The following is a 17031-nucleotide window of genomic DNA, read 5'->3' as shown; positions in this document are numbered from 1 at the left end:
GCTGTTATGCTTTTTTCCCCTTTTTCCTCCTTGTCAATAACTCTGCAACTCCACCTGAACATGCTGAAACGATTTTTTATTGGTGTCTTTTTTGGGGTATTGATTCCATGGTTTATATCAAATTAAGGGCCCTGTTTGGAGGAAAAAAAATCCATATAGAGCAGTGATGTCATTTGTTTGACATTTTCATCCCTTGGAGTGATGAATGGCAAACTAAGAAAGCAAATGACAAAGTGTGTAGATGGCAAACATTCATCATGAAAGGTGTGATGTGTTTACACGGGCTTTGTTCATGCTGTTTATGGTCTAATACAGTTAAGAAAATGGTATTGACAAATACATCAAGTTGGACAACAGAATTTGTCACGTTCATAACTGTATGATCGGCTGATTTTGGGGGAGGGGAGACTTTGGTAGCTGAGGTTGGAATTTTTTTGGCAGTGATATTTCTGACTTTGAATCACAAAGAAGTCCAGTCAATGTAATAATTCAACACAGTACCTAATGCAGTCATGAGCTGTCTGAGCCCAGTCTCACCAGAAACTTTGCTATAAGTACATTTGCCTACGCAGTAGTGTCACAATCTATGGGTGTAAACTTTAAGGTGGTAATATATTCCATGATGCCTTTCTGTGATGAAGCGTTGATGTGACATGATGGGAAGTGCATCCATCCATCCATCTGTTTTCTGTACCCATTTATTCCAATGCAGTGTTATGGCAGCAACTACAAGGCAGGAGGCAGGATGCACTCTGTACAGATCCATTAAAGGGCCAACACAGAGAGACAAACAAGAACTCACAGTCACACTCACTCCTAGGGAAAATTTAAAATGACCAATTAACATAACATGCATGTCTTTGGACTGTGGGAGAAAGACAAAGTGTGGGCAGGGCCATACAAATCTATTAAAATGGGTAAGCTGTGGCATGTACAGCATACCATACTATATTTATATACTGTGACTATATTTATATCATGGAAACATACCCATGTGCATTCATGTTGACCCTAACCATGTGGTTTTAATGTCTAAACCAAACCGGTGGGTGAAACTGAAGTTAGAAATTATGAATGGAGAAAAAAAAAATTACAACTACCATTAATAAATTGTGCATGTCCTTTTCAAATTTGCCGTCCTTTGCACAAGGATGTTGCATGAGCGCTTCACAAGAAACAGTGGTTTGGCACCTTCTGTCAGCTCCTCCTTATAAACATTTGTGGCTAACAGCAATGAGACATTGCAAGTGAACTTCATGTCACAAAATGTGTGCAGATATACTGAAGGTTGCTGGCATGCTGACAGAGAAATGTTCAAATGAAACTGAATTTGTGTTTGTGTGGGAAACAGTTAGGAAAACACGATAATTACAGGATTTTTAAACCTTTATCATGACTGTTGACCACAGTAGATTTTTCACTCTGTTATGAGATTAGGTTGTCTGTTGAAGCTCCCAGAAGTATGACAATACCAGTGAGCCAATGTGCTTTGAAGGTATAGAAATTAGTTGTTTCTTAAAAACAAATCTGATGTGGTGATATGCTATACATAGTCATGGATAAAAAGTCAGTTTTTTTAGTTTCCTTTTGTGTTTTACCAATAAATTGCTCCAATCTGTTTAAAGTTTTGTTCATTTGTGAGCTTGCATGGTCATTGACTGTTAAAATATCTGCCAGCCACTAGTTTTCCTGGTAGCCGGGTCCTTCTGGCTGGGACACTGTGTGCCTGAGCTGGATGGAGCTCTTGTGACGGATGGAGATGGATCAACAAGCCGGATGCCTGATTATTTGTCACCACTACACATGACATATCACCAGTTATTTTGCTGCATTTCCGATTCTTCATCATCATTAAACTTCAGTTGCAGACTTATGGCGTCAGTGGGCGATTGTCTAATTTATCACTGAGGAGAGTGTGTGATGCACAAACAACCGGCACACCAGGTGCAACTGTGATGCATATTTGTCTGTTTTGTTTTACTCCTCATAACAGTCATCAAGTTTGTCTATATGTGGAAGCACACAAGCCCTAAATTGGCTTATGAGTTTGTTTAGGGGGGCTTTGTTTGTCCCTCACACCTGCTGGCTGTATCTGCCAGTCGTATCACTGTGACCCAAATCTCTACATCTCTGAACCACAGAGATCAATGCACACTAGAGAGGACAAACAGAGGGATAGTGCTGAAAAAGAATTGAGAAAAAATGGAAATGCAAACATTGGAAAGAGGAGCAAGAAATACAAATAGAGGTGTTTAATGCTGAAACAGCTGGTCTTAACATCAGATGAACTGTTTTTTTGTTTTTTGTTTGTTTGTTGTTTTTTTTTGCAGGAAAGCACCCAACATGTTTAGAGAGAACTCTTGAGTGCCAGCAAAACTTTGGTTGTGATAAAAACTTTGAAAGCTGAACAGTTACACATGGAAAAACAGATGTATTCAATACTCAGTGCTGTGACCAGATATCCAAATCCAGAGATCCCATCTGATACTTGTAGCATTACTTATTTGGAATTGTTCACTGGTGTGAAAGCAAACATGGGTTTACATCCTCATTGCAGCATCTTTGACTCTTACCAGCTGTTATGGGATACCATTATCTTGTGATTCTCATAACTAACAAGAGCATAAGGTATCTGGTAGAACACTGCATCACAGATGAGTTACTTTATCTATGCATCAGCTTTTCTGGACTAAAACCATGGCGTTATAATGTGATAGCTCTTATAGAACATGTAACATAGTCTGCAAGTATGCAGAGTATGTTGTTGTGACTTAGAAATATTGGGGCACAATACAATACACAAAACATTTCAGCTATTATTGTCAAGGATTCATTTTTCTACCTCAATTTAGTGAACCAGGAAGTGACACAAGGCGTGCATCTGTGTGTGTATGGTTTGGTCTTGGTTAACGTATGCATGTTGTTACACTTATGTCCTGTCTGTCTTCTGAAAAATAAAATAAGAATGATACATATGCACTGTGAGGAGAACAAAGTTTCCAGCACAAAGACGTAGTCTGGTCTGATCTAAAAGTTCAACTTCATCATTATCATAGTGTGATCCAAGGTGTAACAACAGTCTCACCATGTTACAGCCCAGTATGAAGTACAACTTAATTTTATAAGTCTTACATTTCTCTGGTCTACTACATGTACATTTTCTTTAATTAAAAGATGAAAACTTCATATGTTCATATTTCACATTTTTTTAAATAAAATGATCACATTATAACATGAAAAGGTGAAAGTTTGGGAAAGTAAATAAATATGGGAATGTCTATTTTTCCACATTTTTCCACAAGACAAAACAGATAAATAACACTAAAACTCACAGGACTTCATATACTATTGCTGCTTTTTTTTCAGTCCTCACTTTCTTCCAAACCAAACATCAAGTGGAAAACTCATACAGAAAAGAGGAGAACTGGTCTGTCTCCAAAATATCAAGATATTGCCTCTTTTGGTGTCATGGCTAAAGCTCTACACTGGCTGAGAAAATGGCATGATTACAACCATGAAATGAAAGCAAGTTTGGTATGGCATGTTTAAGGGAGTCTACAGATATGACAAATAACAAATGTAAGGTATTTTTTTTACAGCTACTTTGACTGGAAACCTAAATGAAAATCAGAAGTTTGGAGGGTAAGGAAAATGCCTCTCAAATTTTGGAAGATATTTAGTTTTTAACAGACAAAATAATACATCCAGAATGTTAAGGCTAATATTTTCACTCATTTGAAATAATATTCTTTACAACATAATAAAACAATTTTAGCTCAATTGAGAAATATGCCATGACTTTATGTGTTGAGACAGAAACCAGACATCAAATGTGCATTAAGTCCAGTTTCTCTTTTATTATGTGACACCACTGATGCTTTGTGAGAAATTTGCAGGCATGCAAGTGCATGTTATGCAAGTCTCTTTTTTTAATCTTAATCTTTTTTTTTTCTTTTTTTTTTTTTTTTTTTGTCCCAACAGGGTACTCTTATTTTTTTAAACTAACCTGGTGGTTTGCTGAATAATCAAAATTCAAGGTATGAAAAAGAGGAAAAATTACAGTAATTACTCTTAAAACAGAGTAAAACAGTGATATCCAGGTTAGGAGAACATGAATAGTTTCCCACAGGTGTCAAAATCAGGTATCTGAGATAAACAAAAGGGATTCTTCAGATGCTCCAGCACAAGTCCATCCCCCTAACAGAGAATGTGAAGTCGACATGACATGTCAGTTTGTTCAGAGGCCATATTGTACTCCCATACCACTTGAAGATTGTGGTTCTACCCTCAAACTTCAGGATCAGCCTCTAAAATCACAACTCTATTCATTCCTAATCCTCACAGTCATCACGTTAAAAAAATTAGTGTCAGTGTTAAAACATCTTTATTACAGATCTAACCAGGGAAATCACAACATCTGTGTTTTGCTTTATGACACTGCGTCACATGCTAGCAACTAGATATAAATCCACCAGCCCTTTTGGACACATCGTGTCAAATTCAGCACAGACACCCAAAAAGGACATTATCGAAGGCTGCAACAAAAAGAAAGAGAGAAAGGGGCAAGGCAATAAATAAAACAACATTTGCCTGACATTCTGGCTGGAGAGAGCTCAGAGAAGAGGTAAGATGCAAAACGGAGGCCAAATTGGCTTTTGTTTGAAGGCAGTAAAGTTTGAAAATTGAACAAATTTTAGTATGTTGATTAAATGCTCTTTTGTTGTTGTTGTTGTTGTTGTCTTTTTTTTTTTTACCAACTCTTGGATTGTCACTATAGCACCTAAATTCACCAATTCATTTTCTAACTGCTTGTCTGGTAGCGTACAGTCAGCATGCCTCAGCAGTAGTTAGTAAGACTGGGCTGAAACATTACTTTCAGAACTTTTAAACATTAAGCTGTTGCTTCAGTTGCTCTATCTTACCGATTTGCTCTCTACAACATCAGGAGGATCAGACCCTACCTGACTGAACACACGACCCAGCTTCTGGTCCAGGCTCTGGTCATTTCACGCATTGACTACTGCAACTCCTTACTGGCTGGCCTGTCCGCATGATCAGTTAAACCTCTGCAGATGATCCAGAATGCAGAACCACGTTGGTCTTCAACCAGCCCAAAAGAGCTCATGTCACTCCACTGCTAATCGCTCTTCACTGACTTCCAGTTGCAGCACGCATCAAATTCAAAGCTCTGCTTCTGGCTTACAAAACACTAACCCAAACAGCTCCTGTCTACCTTCACTCCTTAATCCAGAGATACACTCCCTCTCGACAGTTACGCTCTGCCAGTGAAAGAAGCCTAGTGCTCCCACCACAACGTGGCGCAAAATCAGTAGCTAGACTCTTCTCCTCTGTTATCCCCCGGTGGTGGAAAGATCTATCAAACTCCGTGTGATCTGCAGAGTCCTTATCCACTTTTAAAAGCAAGTTAAAGACTCAGTTGTTTAAGGAGCATTTCCACACATAGCTTAACTCTTCAACTCAACAGAATGAGTTAGAAAGATTTGTCCAGCTCTTTGGCTCAACCACGTACTGAAGAAGCTGTGTGCACTTATGCCCAAGTTGATATTGATTGATGAAATTGTAAGGTTTGTATTTAAACCAAATGACTTATAAAAATATGACAGCACCTGGGTCCAACTGGACTCACAGCAGTCTGACTACAACTTAATGATGACGTCCCATCTTGTTTGAATTCTTGCTTGTGTTGTTCTTACTCTCAAATGTAAGTGGCTTTGGATAAAAGCGTCTGCTAAATGACTGTAGAATAGTAGAACAGAATAAGCTGAAGATATTGCAGATATCCATACAATAAATCTGAGGGGAACAGATTGAATCACAAGCCTGTGTTGCTTTTTGATATTAATCAAATTTATTTCACTCAAACTCAGCAGTTGACTTGGATGTTTTACTGGGATATATTCCCATCACAGTCCAGATCCTGATAAAAGAATAGTGATGATGCAATACGACTGAAAAACATTTAAATAGCACTTATGATGAAGTTTTGGTTACACTGCTCAAAAGCACTCATAATTAATTACATAAAATAATATATCAGCTGTAAGCAGACAAAGTCTAATTATCATTAATCTAAATCTCAGGCAGCATTTGTATGGTTGATCATACCAAGATGAGAGAAAAAGCTTTTAAAATACAATAAGTGAGCAGCTGCGAGGACAGGGAAAGAACAGGAAACTACAACCTCAGTAGCACCGCATCCAGACATCAGCCACATCCAAACACACCTCAAAAGCTTTTAATCACTTTGTTGTTCTCCCTGGTTACAAAGAGATGGGGAAGCAGAACAAATGTGTTTCCAAGAGTTTCAGAGGTGCACAAGGGGGAAAAAAACCTCAAAACATGAAAGAGTGGAAAAAGACTTGTATGGATTTGATTTTTTTCTTTTTTTTTTTTTTCAAAAGGAAAGTTTAACGGGTCAAAAATAAAAAACAAAACAACATCACAAACACACAAGCAAACACAGTAGATGGCCCATCTCTAGTTGAGTTTGTGTCTCTGATTGCTTCCCTTGTGTTGCTGCTGACTGAGGCTTATCAAAGAGCTTCTTTCATAAGTGCCAGGATCAAGCCACTGCTGTGACTGTTTGGCACCCACTGAGATGGTTTGGAGATGGCGAGGGGAGGGGTGGGCTTCAAAACATAGAAAAAGAGGCAAAGGAAGTCAAAACTGAAGACAGTGAGTGGCGCGGACTGTGCATGTGTGCATTTAGAGAAAAATGGGAAGGAAAAAGGAGGAGTTCAGAAGGGTAACTGCCCTCAGCCTCTCCAAAGAGTCTGAGAAATAAGTGTGTGTTGATTTGTTTTGTGACAGAAAGAGAGGGGAGAAAGAGGGTCATTGTTGAGCTGGGGGAGAAGATGTTTGACTGGGCTGAGAGAATGAATATGTATTTGCTTAAAGCCGTCTCTGCCTCAGTAATTTCTTGCTGACACACACTGCAACGCACAGAATATCCAGGTGAGTGCAGACAGTGAAGGACATGACTCCAGAGGAAAAAAAGCAGCACACAAACACACACATACACATTAAAAACCTTGAGGCTGTGTATTCTTTCTCAGTGCAGTAGCTTCAGTTTTATCAAGCCCGACATCTGCCCTGTTTCTTAAGGCATGCGACAACATTGCATGTTTACAAGACATAATAATTGTGACTGTACAAATCAGAGCTCACCAGCCAGCATGGTGGTTCTCCATGCCTGGGATGGGGGGGTCATGACTCTCTCTCTCTCTATACCAAAGTGACTACGACATGTTGTAATCACTTTGCACATCATGTTACACGTGCAGTCAAATCAGCCTTATTATATACGCTTTTTACTGCAATGAGCTGATTACAGTTACATGCTCTGTTTGCAAGATTATGAAATATTTACTAGCGAATTACACAGACATATCAGTAATGAGCAGAATACAAACTATTACAAAAATCTTCAGGGCAGCTACATTTTGTCACTCATAAAGCAAGGCTGGATTTTCCATCTCTTTTTTTGTTTGTTGTTGTCTGTTTTTTTCTTCCTGGCTGAGCAGCAGAGCCTCAGGAAAACTAAGGGTTTAACTCTTTGTCTTCCAGTCTGTAAAATAAAGAAAAGTGAGGGGCCACAGACCTGCTCTTTAACCTATACGGCTAAAGAGCTATCATATCCAGGAATTATAATGAATGTGATAGTGTAATGTATCATGTATCGTGTATGTGTGTGTGTATGTGTTTGTGTGTGGTCTATGCTCATTCTCCCCCAGTATGCCTTGCCTGCAGCGAGCTGGTCGTGGCTTCACTCTGTCTTGACTCTTCTCCCTTCAGGCTCCCAAATGATGGGATGACCTTTCCACCTTTGCCAGGGCTGAGGTGTCACTCACAGCATGAAATGAAAACTTGTCATCTTGCTAAACACTTCCCATCGCTCTTTCCTCTGCTTTCCTCCTGCACTTGCATCTGATTTGCCTTTCAAAAAAGGTCAGACTTCTCTAGTCTTATGATATATTACATTTACGGAATTCATTACCCGTGGTTTTAGTGTTGATGTCCAGTGGAGTGGACACAGTATAGCTAAAAATGTGATTGTAACTATTCATTTACTGTTTATAATTGTAACATTTATATTTGATATTTGTGTAGTATGTGTATTGAAACCTCAGTTCTGAAAATGTTTCCTTAACTGAGGTTGTTTTCAGTGAACAAGTTTTTTTTTTTCTCTCTGTTGCTTTCTTCCTTTTCTCTGTTTGTTTGCCTTCTTCTTGTCTGACCCACAGGGACGTCCCTGGGTGATTTCCTTCATCCAGGCCTTGAAGCTGAGAGTCTGTCAAAACCACAGTTTGAGTCCAGAGAAGGCTCTCTGTGGTCCGGTCTTGCTCCCAGCATGGCAGAGCAGCAGCAGAAAACACACAGAGGAGTATTCAGTCCTGAGGGAAGAGGATCGAGATTCTGTAGAATTGACAACTGCCCTGAAGTTGAGAGGATGTGGAGTAGATGAAGAGTGTTATCAGTGAGATGTTAAATTTCCTGTTTTTATGCAATTACTATTGTGTGATTTTATTCTTCATCATAATATTTTTGGTTTGCCAGCTTTTTGTTACTTTTTGTTCAAAAGGAATTCCAGTTTTTCAATCCAACTCTCAGAAAACTGAAATGTGGCATATTTCCAGCTCTTACTACAGTAAGACTCACAGTTTTTTTTTTCAATGATTATTGTTCAGTAGCATAAAGTCATTGTGATGAGCAAGACACAACAGAACCAAAAATACAAAAACATTTCTGTAAACACAAAAAACCCCAAAGTATGGTATTATAATGATAAAAAATTAATTTAATCAAATTATGTCAGCAAAATAGAAAACATAACTTTTTAAAAATCACTACATTTCTCAAAGCAAACCATACAGACATTAATGAGAAATAGAAATGAGCATCAACCAAGTATTAAAAAGTACAACAGTAAACACAACAAAACTAGTGTTATTACAGTTACTATTTCACTGTATTTCTGTTGTTTTCCTCCCACCTGGAGGCTACAGTACTAGTTTGCCCCTGTTTTTAAATAACTTAAAGTAAAACTCATTAACTTGCAAATTATTCTAAATTATGCAAAATGATGAATGTAGTACCTTGTAGTGATATTAATAATAAATTCACTAAGTCATAAGCTAATAATTGCTTCCTGTTTTTAGCTCCACTCCAACACTATTGCACAAGAACACTAAAGGTCAAGGCTATACGAGTAACAGATGCATAATGAAATCACCCCATATTTCACTGCAAGCCTATTGAGCAGGAGAAAATCAAGAGGTGTGTGTGTGTGTGTGTGTGTGTGTGTGTGTGTTTGGGGGGGTAGAAGCAATAAAGCTGCTGTTTAAGCATCTCTAGAGGTACTAATACAGCAAAACAAATGTATACTCTATGTATATAATTATCCAACAATTACAATAAAAAGTATATTCTGTGATATGCAGCACTGATGTAAAATGTGAAATACTCTATCTTCTTACAATCCCTCCTACATCATCTTAGCTCAGACCTCTCTCCTTGACAGTCACCAAGGAGGCCCCAACGAGCAACGTTAAAGTCCAGCCAGCTACTCATTCTAGCCTGCAGCCACTGTCTCGTGGGTCTGATCATCCACACAGCAATAAGTGTTGCACAATAAGATTGTATGAAAGTATGAGATATCGTCTCATTAATCGCGTGCGAACATTTGGGATGAGCTCTCAAGAATTTTCTCTTTTATACTCGCATTGTGGATTATATAGCCATCAGGGAGGAGACTAAAATGCACCACATCATTAATTTAAAAATCATTAATATGGGTATGGGAGTGGGATGAACACTTCTTGAAATAATGAAGCTATGTACCTACATGTATTATTAATTATTTAAAAATATGTAAGGGAAACACTGTTTGCATGCATATTTACATATTTTGTGTTTGTGAAAACTTTGATTGCAGCCTCTGGACAGATGTAGGAGTGTGTGTTGGTCCATAAGACACAGCCCCCTCTCAGCAGCAAATGCCGACCTTGACCTTGTTTGTTGCTTTTTTAAGATTCTGTTTATGGGGAAAGGGGGAGAAAAAAGAGAGACAGAGAGAAACTGTTTTCATGTGGCTGAGCATTTCTTCCAGTGAAATCTTATCAGGAGTGAGCTGACCACCTGACATCACACCTGGACACACACACACATACACGCAAAAAAAAAAAAAAAAAAAACTTCCCAAATTTCTCCCATGAGGATGAAAGAGAGAAAGAGAGAGTGCAGGACTGAGAGGGAGAGAATGAAAGGTAGAGTGCAAAGGGGAGCAACCCAAAAAGCAGTGCAACCCTCCCTCCTACCACCGTACAACATGGCAGTTAATTTAAATTCTGCAAGGAGACAACCCATAAATCACCTCCATTCTGACTAATGGCTTCTGCACTGAGGGAAAACTATCGCCTCTCCACCTGGAGACTTTCTGCACTGCAAAAAATCTAGGCTACATCAGGTTTGTGTGTATGGTGTGTGTGTATATAAATATATATGGTATAAGGTATATGAATGCTTCACTCAGACAGACAGTTTTTGAAGGAGTCAGCAGCACGACTAACCTCTCTCCACATGAACAGCTTTCACTGGAGGCAGAAATCCCCTTGTGCTGGTCCATAATTAGCCCCCATAACTGCAACTATCTGACGTCAGAAGTGTGTGACACAAAACTAACCTTGGACTGGATTCCAAAAAATCACCCTGGGTTAGCACACAAGCACAGCTCACCCAGATTTGTAAGTCATGTGAGTCATGAAAGCTTCTCTAAGTTTATTTTATCACATTCTAAGTGGTAATACCCCAGGGAATATGCTAAGTAGTTTCCTGATTGTTTAAAAGCAAACTTTTTCTTTTTGAGCGTGCAAACGTGTGTGGGCTTCCAGCTGTTTAACTTTCTAGTCTAGTTAGTCAAAAGGGTGAGTTCATCCAGTGTTTAAATTAATCCTTTGTTGTTGTTGTTGTTGTTGTTTTGGTTAGGAAAATTATTACAGCTATAGTAAAATATTAATTGTTCATATGAGTCATTGCTTGGTCATTGATTAAAAATCCCCAAACCACCAAAGCAATTCAGCTTCATTTATATAACATCAACTCCTGATAAGGTCATCTTAAGGCACTTTAAAGATATAGTCTAATTTAAACCAATTCATTATAATACAGTTTAAACAAATACATGATCCAATCCATATTAGTCCAATATATAAAAAATGTTTGCCTAGTTAAAGAAACTGATGGATTGCATCCTATAGAGAAGTCTTTCCCAATCCAGGTCTTCGGGACCCCCTGCCCTGCATGTCTTAGATGTGTTCCTACTCCAACACACCTGATTCAAATGAATGAACTTCCTCATCCAGTTCTTAGCAGCCTTTTAATGAGCCATTCGTTTAATTCAGGTATTAAAGTAGGGTTACATCTAAAACATGCAGGGCAGTGGGTCCCGAGGACCTGGATTGGGAGACGCTGCTATAGAGAATTCTGTCCAAATTGATAATTAGCATTGAACTTATAATTAAATATTGCCGGAAAAATAACTTTTTGCAATTTTGTTTGCAGGTTATTTGGCTATACAGTTTACATTTGAAGACAAACTTAAAAATGTGACACAACCAGAGAAAAGGTTTTATTCCATCTTCCTTGCCAGTGCACCATGGCTTTGGTGTTGTAAGACAAGAGAGTTGTGCATGTCAGGGGTTGGACACCCCCAACATCACAAACCGCCTGTGATGTTGGGGGTGTCCTGACCAGGCTGAGATAGACAGTGTGTGATTTTATGCCCTGGGCTTGTGGTCACTTGCTTGTTTTTTTATTCCTGACAGCAACTGCCCTTTGCTCTGCGATGAGAGTCTGGACCTCAAGACCCTGTTTGCTTCTGTGTTGCCCCCTCCTGACCTGTCACTACTCATTTGAGCATGCAGTTATATGACTGACTCAAAACCTACACCACAAACTTTATAAATTCATTTGTTCTATGTCCATATAGCTGTGATGGACTGGTGACCTGTCCAGGGTGTATCCTACCTCGTGCGATGGGATTCGTGACAGGCTTGTAGTTTCTTCCCCCAACAAGTCTGGACAGAATGAAGCAGGTGTAGAAAACAAATGAATTACTGATCTGTCTCTAACAGATCTAAATCTAGCTCATTGTTGCTGACAGAAATGTGTTTTCTTTCCATTTGTTCTTCAGAGTTCAGTGGTACCTATACAGATGTGAAAACAGCTTTTGTTCAATGAGGTCAAAAGAAGGAGAAAAAATCAATATGAAAACACTCCAAATACCATGTACAAACACACACGCCATTTCATCACATTCAGATATCCATTAAGGGGAGGAAGATTTAACAGTTTCTGCTTTATAATTTGTTACACTCTGCAGGCATGTAGTCTAAACACTCCAGATGAAATGGGGCTATAGCTTGAGAAGTGACCTGGAGTAACAGGCTTCCCCTCTTATTCCCTCCCAGTAACTCAGGTGACCTCCAGCTGTGATTGGGGCCTCTGATCCCCACTATGTGTCATAAATGTGTTTTAAAACTCAAAGGTGTGCTTTCCTTCCTACACCTTTCCTACTTGTCCATCACCTTCTGTTTTCTATTTCAACCCCCTCTTCTGGATTGTCCAAGACGGCCATTGTTTCCTCCTGGAAAGAGCTTTGGGGAGGTTTGAAGCTGTGTGGCATGACACAGAACACCAAGCTGTGGGAGAGTTCCAGTCCTCTGGACCACAAGAGTCACGACTTTACTCACTGCCCTGAATTACAGCTGCAGAGAGGAGATATGAATGTCTCAAGCCTTGACTACCATCACCATAACATAACTTTCCACTCACTACTGGAGCATAGCCGGGTATTCTCCAGTCTAAAACGGTTAGGCTGTGGGATATCCTGATGACTGTAGTGGCTGAAGTGGTGCACCACAATGAGCCCTTTCACTGCATGCTGATCACACTGACTAATAATGACTATGATTAATCATACATGAAGATTCACTGCAAGAAATATCCCCTGACATAAGAGCTGAGACGTGACTCCCCACCAGCCAAGCAGGTGTTCAGTTTTCAGTCCAAGTCAGAAAAACAGCAAGATGGGTCAGTTAGACAGCAAGAAATCCAAGGTCATTTTTAACTCACTGACCCTAGGTTGTTCTCATCATAAACCCTCCTTTTATTTTATCTTGCTTCTTAGCTTCTGTTTATTCCCTCTCCTCTCTGAAGCCCCAGTCCTGTAATCCAATATCATTAGCCTCATGAATGGAAGGCTCTCTGTGTGAATCCATTTCGAAAGGTTTCTCTCTGGCTCCCTCTCTGTAATCTCTCTAACCCTGTGGGATTAATCACCTATAAAGTACAGAAATCGATCCATTTAATCACTAAAAGATGTGACAAAAACGCTGTAACTCGGGGATATGGTGGGAAATTATTGGCCAATTGAAATTCATTGGGCAGAGAGGGGCGAAAGACTTATAGAGAACAGTTCTGTGTAGCACCTTAATGAGGCAATCATTCCATTTATCTGCACAACGTATTCATTCATAGAAAAGATCCTTCTTATTTGTCCAGGAAACTAGCTCTAAAGAAAGTAATACACAAAACAAATAGATGATTAGGAATAAAATAACCCAGATGATGAGTTTGACCATGACAACTCTGATGTGTTGACAAATAAACATGACTGTCACATTAGAGTAAGCCATGTTTAATACCACTCACGTTGTTTGTGCAGCTGCATGTTCAGCAGATGTATTTGAAAGATGAAGACAGGGTCCGCTGAGAACTGTGGTAACATTTAAGATTTGTTGATGCCTCCATGAGCCAATAATGAGAAGGAATGAGGGTCGCCCGTTGATGTTAACCTACTAATAAAATCCGCCTTGCTCTAAAGTGTGTTAGAAAACCACAATTACCCCCCTGACATTTTTTTACTGCATGATTTATGAACTGAATATTGCATCCTCCCTGTAACCCTTATTCTGGCTGTGGAGTAATAAAGGGAAGTCAGGGGCAGTATTGATCAGCTAAAAAGTAGTCTTTGATATACCACAGATCCACGGAAGAATGGTGAGGAAAGGAGAGAAGAGCTTAACTACTGAAATTTTTTTCTTTCACACGGCCCTCCAACATGTATCCCCTGGCCGTCTGGACACCCACCACGTGTGAACAAGCTTTCAGCTCACATCATCTTCTCAACATCCACTTATAATTGGCCATATGTGTCACTAGCACCCTGCTGCTGTTGCTGGAAGGAAAGAAAGGGAGATCACAGCTTTGACAAGGTGATTGTTGGGTGGTGCTTGCTTTGACATGTCAGGTAAGTCATCTGAACTCTTTGAGCCCTTTGGCTGCCTAAAAATAGTAGAAAACCTTTCTGTATAGCAACAGAGTGTGTTTTTAACCTTTGCTTGTTTGCATGGCATGGCAGATGAGAACTTTAGGCACTTGTCTTTCACATAGTCTAAATATAATGAGATATTTATGACATCCCGGGAGAATACCTCCAGTAGCTTTATGTGGATAGGAAATGTACAGTAGATTGTCAGGGGGCCAGCCCCTGAATAAGCTGAATACATGATGCCTAAAAGCCACCCATTGCATGTGGCATTCAATGAGCATTCATTAACCTTTTTTGCAGCTGCAGCAGTTATCTGACTTAAACAAGGCAGTTAAGTACAGTCGTCAGACAGCTCGCCAAGTGACAATAATCAAATTAGGAAACCCAGCTCAAAATAAGTCAAAACACAGACCGGTGACAAATAGGAAAATGTGATTTTAATCCTTGGAAATTACTTTTCACTGAAAACTGGTTCCAAACATGCTAATAGTGGGAGAGAGAGCAAGAGATGGGTGAGAAAAAGGTCAGCGTTTGGATAAGTATCCCTCTTCTCTTGTCTAAATGGCAAATGTCACACCAGCCAGCAGAAAGGCTGCAAAGTGGCTGCAGAAAACAAGAGCATGGTGGGTGAATGGGAGGGTAAAGTGAATATGGAGAGCAAAGGGAGGGTGAGGATGATGAGGAAAAGCAGGTTTAGAAGGGGAAGACATGAAATGTGGCTGAGATGCTACTGGGCAGATGCTGAGAGATGAGTGTGGAGTAGTGATAGCGATCAGGCCAAACAGAATTGCAGAGCAGCCAGTGAAAGGCAGCCGGGGGTTTTACCACAGGGGAGCCAGGGGACATCATGCATGTGGAGCAGTGACATGAATATACAGAAGGTTGAATGCTTATTTCCTGAGGAAGACCACTGTTTTTATATATTTAAAAGGCGCATAAACAACTCTCATGTTTTAGCTTTTTAAAATTTTGTCTCAAACTCTGCTACATTTAACTTCAAAATATCATTACCTTTCAATGAGGAATTTTAAGCAGGCCGAGTCTGTGATTGTTGCAGATGATGACAGTTAAAGAGCTGAGTCATTTCTACAAACCTTTTTTTCTAATATTCAGCATCAGGCTCCTCTCAGCAGTCAACTCAAGACTGTAAAAAAAAAGGAAATGTCTTGCAAGTCCTCCTGCAAGTATGTAATTAACCCTGTCTGCACTGTCAATGAAAAATATCAAAACTGTTATCCTATACTATAAAATGAAACTCTAAGAAACAAGGAACTGAGCCCAGCTAGAACTATGCACATTCAACATTTGATTTAACTTTTTGCTCTTTGTTAAACAGCTGCACTTAATATCACTCCTGTAGCTCCTGCAGCACAGGTCTTTTTCACTGTATGTTAACCACAGTGATTCAAATGTGCATCATTATGTTTATATGATATGTACCCATAATAAACACACACACACACACACACACACACACACACACACACACATATATATATATATATATATATATATATATATATATATATATAGTATGTTATATTATCAGTCTGTATGCACAAACTGTCTTGCAAGACACTGTAAATTTTTCATAGTCCCAAGTAAACCGGGCTCAGAAATGGTGCACTGTTTGTTTCTGCAGCACCAACATAGAAACAAGGTCTATTTGGAACAAGTCAAGAGAAGAAAACCTGACATAAGACCTAATGAAAAAAGTAGCCTTAACTATGCAAAGCAACATAGTGACCACAGTTAGTTTGTAAACAACCGTTGTGGACAGATGAAATTTAAACATTGTAATGCAGGTCTGGAGAGAGAGGAGCAGCATTTTCTATTATGCGAAGCAGTTTCTTTCATGCATGTGTATTTATATCCAAATTCTTTATTAGGATTGTGTGGTGGCCGGCAGCAGAGTCTTCAATAAATATTATTCTGGCTATAGTCCAAGCATTCAATAGAGAAACTGCAGTTTAAAATACAGTGTCCTGACTGAGAAGAAAAAAATGTGGAATATTGTGGAAAATGTAAATAAAATACATTTTTTTAAAAAAGAAAAAGGATTTGCAAATCATTTAAAGTTATTACATCAAATGCTAAAAAAAAAAAAAAATGGCGGAGAAGTCATCAATTTACTGAAAATAATGTCTTCATTTAAATTTACAAAGTTTTAATTGTCATTTGATTTAATTGCTTCTGCTAAGTATAGTAATATTAAATCATTCAGAGAATCTAAATAAATTTATATGTACAAGGGTAGCTTAATCCCATCAAAAATCATGTATTGGAAACAAATTAGCATTAAAATTCATTATCAGAAATTATGAGATGGTACTGTTTTCTAATGTTGTGGGAAGCTCATTGCATGAATATAACAATGTTTAGGCGTTAGCCATGTAGCTGTATTACCATATATGCCTACTATATGTTGTAGCATTTAGACCTGGGCATATTTAATGGCTAACCCTATCTTTTCATAAATGAGAATAGGGATTTTATGTGTGGGAGGAAAGTAGAATAATGCAACAATTGTGGAAAAAATGGGTCTGAAACCAGCAATCTCTTGTACAAAGATGTTCAGACTGTTCTTGGATTAGTGGCGAGGTCAACACTAATGTCATTATGTAGGAGCATCTACAGAAATGCACAGACATGAAACAGTAATGTGCTGATTAAGCAAAACT

This window comes from Melanotaenia boesemani, chromosome 2 (genome assembly GCF_017639745.1).
Source record: "Melanotaenia boesemani isolate fMelBoe1 chromosome 2, fMelBoe1.pri, whole genome shotgun sequence".
Lineage (NCBI taxonomy): Eukaryota > Metazoa > Chordata > Actinopteri > Atheriniformes > Melanotaeniidae > Melanotaenia > Melanotaenia boesemani.
The sequence above is the reverse complement of the archived record's forward strand: the minus strand, read 5'-3'. Positions refer to the sequence as shown.